General features: G+C 32.2%; 1 non-coding gene across 1 annotated transcript; it reads left to right on the top strand.

Moving 5' to 3' along the window:
• Positions 1 to 539: 539 nt before the first annotated feature.
• LOC145952949 (U2 spliceosomal RNA) lies at positions 540 to 735 on the top strand. Its single transcript, XR_014430454.1, has one exon. It is a non-coding gene; the product is annotated as a U2 spliceosomal RNA (small nuclear RNA).
• Positions 736 to 4,921: the final 4,186 nt, after the last annotated feature.

The following is a 4,921-nucleotide window of genomic DNA, read 5'->3' on the forward strand; positions in this document are numbered from 1 at the left end:
ATAGTATATGAAGAAAATTGCATGTTGATGTTAATACGTTGAAAGAGAAGCACATATGCAAGCAAAGACTCTTAGTGGACATAGTTGTTTAGCATCTAGAAGGTTGTGCACAGTGAAATTAAAATGCATGATGTCTTCTGAATTTCTTATAGTTGAGTTATAATAAAGTACTGCATTCAGAATAGAACACCTTTATATTTGTTCACTAATATTTCTAATCATGAAATGAATAATGCAGAAGTACTTTTGTTGAATATATATATATATATATATATATATATTCTTGCAAATGTCAAGACAAAGAGTGTGGCTATGATATAATTGGATTGAGGTGACAGAAGGAAGAGAAATTGTGTAGTTTTGTTGTTTTTCACTCATCTCATTCTATCATTCAAAAGGTTTATTTAAGTTGTTGCAGATGGTGATGATGACTGATGACGAGGGTTAAATTGCTCATGTCCAAGTCCCACACTGCTGAGAAACAAGAATATGCCAAGTGGAATTGAGAATAAAAGAAGCAGCAAGTGAGTGAGAAAAGCATACCTTTCTCGGCCTTTTGGCTAAGATCAAGTGTAGTATCTGTTCTTATCAGTTTAATGTCTGATATGTGGGTCATTGGTCCACACGATATTAAATTTATTTTTTAAGGGGGAGAGTCCATCACAGTAGCTTGCTACTGGGCCTCTCATGTGTCGCCTATGCGTTGCACTACAGCTTGGGTCTGGCACACCCCACCAACTCAGTCCAAATATTTTGTTTTTTATAATTGAACTTGCAATTGAATTCGATACTTACCTTTCAATTTGAGTTTCTACATTCAAGCATAATATAAGGTACTGGTTGACATGCTTCATTAATCAAAGTATAAATTGAGGCATTTCTGGATGATCATTTAAATTGGGGCTTAAATATTGAAGTATAATTTCTTTCATAAATAATTTATTATATTCATTATGTAACTCGATGCATGACTTTGTTATGATGACTAATCTTTTGTTCTTTTTCACCGAGTTTTCATTATATAAGATTCAATTTTTTGATGTAATATACGAGAAGGAATAGTGAAATTATAATTTTTAATAAATTAAATTTAATCATATTTTTTTTGTTGTGAAATAAATTAACTGCACAATAGTGACTCAATATTAAGCGTCATTACCAATTATATAAAGCATATTTCTTTCAATGTGAAAGTTGGATGTTTATTAAGTACCAAACTTTCACTTGTTAATCTTATTGAAAAAAATAATGTAGTTCTTTGGAGGTGTCTCTTTTGTACGAGTATTTATGTCTCCCTTAATGTGTTTAATTTGGCTGATTTTAATTTCAAAAATGGTTAGTAGTTAGCTCCCGATTTCACCTTTAGATATAACTATTAAACATTCAAAATCGACCAAAGAAAATTGGATTTAACTGTTGTAAAATTACTTAAGTTTGGTTAATGGTGATGAAATGAACATGAGAAAGGCAGAGGAAATTTAATCATGTGACACAGTCCATTTACCAATGTGGTACTTGCAGTGTGTATATTGTAAACAAGTTGCATGTGTCTTTTTCTGACTCAGTAATACTATACCATTACAAAACTAAGTACCTGGTGTGGGACTCAGCAATGTAAAGTACAAACATATTAAGCAGGATGTGGGACTTGTACTAAAAGTTTTAACAAATTAAAGATTTAAATATTTTTTAGTCATTCAAATATAAAATATGTATATTTTGTAGTCCTAAAATTTAAATTTGTGTTTTTAATCCTTATAATTATAAAATATTTTTTTCTTCAAATTTAAAACTTGTGTCATTTGTTTTCAAATCATCAAAAAATATTATTTTAGTTCATCTCAATTTGTTGCTATCACTTATGATATTTTTAGCCGTCAAAACAATTTTTTTTTTAAATTAAGGGAATTAAAAAGATACATTTTAAATTTGAAGATCAAAATAATAATTTATGATATTTTTGGACTAAAAACACAAGTTTTAAATTTGGGTAACAAAAAAAATATATACCCTAAATTTGAATTAAAAATATAATTAAGCTTAAATTAAATACTAAGCAACTGTAACTTTCTAAATTTTTTATTACACTTCTTAGTTATCAATCTGTTTGGTTAAACTCCTTCACAAACACTTAGAAAAAAAATGAAATAATTAATAAGTTTTTCTTCATAATCTAATTTGTAATTTTTTTCAAAATCTTAATTTTAGCTCATGCATAACTAGTTTTAGTTTGTGAAGAAACTTGTTTCATTTCATCTTCTTAAAAGGGTTTCACGCCACAAGTATATATATATATATATATATATATATATATATATATATATATATATATATATGTGTATGTATATACGATGAGAGATTCCTTTTACTCTAGGAGTAAGTCTACCTAGACTTACTCTGTTCAATAACTCATGTTCTAAATCAAATTTCAACGACCCAATCGTTCAATTTAAAGTTCTTAATGCATAGATCAAATTTGCAAATTTTTAGAAAATTTGAAAATCATTTGATACTTCATTTCATTAATTCAAATGGACGGATAATCATAAAATTATTTTATACATTGATTCAAATTAATGAAATGAAGTATCAAATGATTTTTAAATTTTCTAAAAATGTACATATTTGATCTATGCATTAAGAACTTTAAATTGAACGGTTGGATCGTTGAAATTTGATGTAGAACATGAGTTATTGAACGGAATAAGTCTAGGTAGACTTACTCTTGGAATAAAAGGATCCCTCCTATACACACACACACACACACACACACACACACATATATATATATATATATATATATATATATATATATATTATCTCTTTCTCATATTGTTATGTTTTGCTAAAATACTTAGTGATTTGGGCGTTGTGTTTGCAAGTAATTTTCAAAAATTATGCATCCACCTAGAGCTACCTTTGTTGATTGCTTTGTTTTACCATCTTTTTACACCTTGACAAACTTTTGATTGGGTGACCTTGCTTTTTCCTTAAAAGGTTCAAAATATAGTTGGACTCTACAACTTCTCACAAACAAATATTTCCTTCTAGATTTGGCCAAGGAGAAGTAAACATGTTATTTATTTATTGTGAGATTGAGGATCAAGAGACACATCACCTAGTGAAGAACTTTGGATTGAGTGACAAAGAAGAGATCGAACGATTTTGCAGTTGTTAGATTGAAATCTTGCTCGATTATAATTAAGAGTTACTTTCGAGCTTGATGAAAAAGTAGGTGATCAGATCTTCTAGTTGTTGACTTGTGAATATAATTACGCACATGCATATATGCTAATTGTTCAACATCGTTGTTTTTTGCAAATATATATATATATATGTGTGTGTGTGTGTATTTCTACTTTTTCCTAAGAAATAAACTTATATCTCATCTATATAATAGGAGATAGATTTATATTTTATCTCTTTGTTGGGAGATATTTGTAGTATGCAACATGTTGCATAGCTTGCCTCAAAAGCTTCAAAGGTAATTGTATTTGTGTACAATCGTATGATATTCTTATATTGGCTATGGAAGAAAAAGTTAAAAGAATTTGTGTGTTGAGGAGTGACTCAGTTTGCAAGTAACCTACTACTTTTATCACATTGAAAAATATATATGATCATAAATATTTGTTGCAAGCTTTGGTGGTGGACAAACAATTTATTAGCCATAGATTAGTATGAAATAACGCAAGCAACATTGTTAGCGGTATCATTTTGGATGATAAATGTTGGAATGATTGTTGTACAATTGCTAAACTCGTGGCTCCTATTATTCGAATGCTAAGATTTGTAATTGGACATGAAAAACCTTCAATAGGTTATGTTTATGAGGGCAAAAGACTACTTCAACCTAAAGGAGCTTCCAGCGTTAAAGCTGGAGCTGCAGAGCCAACTCTTTGAAAGACAGAAGGAGAGACCAGCACCCAGCGCAATGCTCTAGCTTGGAAGACTACTTCAACTTGAAGGAGCTTCCAGCGTTAAAGCGGTGAATGTGAAGTTGTAGTGTCAGAACTAAATTTAAGTTTTTTTGCCTTTGTTTTGCACGTAGGATATAAATAGTGAGGTAAAGAAAGAAGGGGATATACAGAAATAGAAAGAGAGAAACCCTAAGAGAAAGAGCGTGAAGATCATATTTGAATATTGGATTGCTTGGGAATGAGAATCCATTTTTATTTCTTCTTCTATTGTGTAATTTCTTCTTTGTATTTGGTATGCCCTCACCATGAGTGGCTAGTTTCTCTTGGATTGGATTCATTGTAACTACTAACTCTGTTTCTTCTTAGATGTATGTTAAGTCTCAATTTTACCTCTTTTTGGATGTGACTTATTGAACAAATTCCACTCATCCTTTGAACCATTGCAATATAATTGTTCTCTTTTTGGTTCATTTTGTGTGCAGATATAACTAACCCAAATTTAGCTAACAATACCTTAATACACCTCATTTTTTGTGCAGGTATTGAGCTAGGGACTTGTGGATTGAAGATCCATAGGATTGGAAACTAAAGAGGCTAAGGAGCAGAGAAGAAATTGCGCCAGGCGCAAGATGACTCGCGCCGGGCTTGGTAAGAACAGAGCCTGGAAGCCATGGCGCCGGGCGAGAGAATACACGCGCCGGGCGTGGTCGAGACAGAGAGTGCTTGAAACTCTCTGGAAGACATCGCGCCGGGCGTAAAAGGAAATTGCGCCGGGCTTACACTGAGGCAGAAAGTGCTCAGAAGAGTATGCGCCGGGCGCGAAGACTTACACGCCAGGCGCAAAACTCTAATCTGATCTCCCTGGCTCGTATTTGAAGCCATTTTCGGGGGAGAAACCCCCATTCTCACATTGGGCGCCTCCAGGAGCTGCGGAAGGGATTCCCAGGGCTTGGGATCGTCTGTGTGCGGATCTTTCCTTCGGTTCTTCATTTCCCCTTCAT

Source organism: Cajanus cajan, chromosome 10 (assembly GCF_000230855.2).
Source record: "Cajanus cajan strain Asha chromosome 10, NIPB_CcT2T_4, whole genome shotgun sequence".
Classification (NCBI taxonomy): domain Eukaryota; kingdom Viridiplantae; phylum Streptophyta; class Magnoliopsida; order Fabales; family Fabaceae; genus Cajanus; species Cajanus cajan.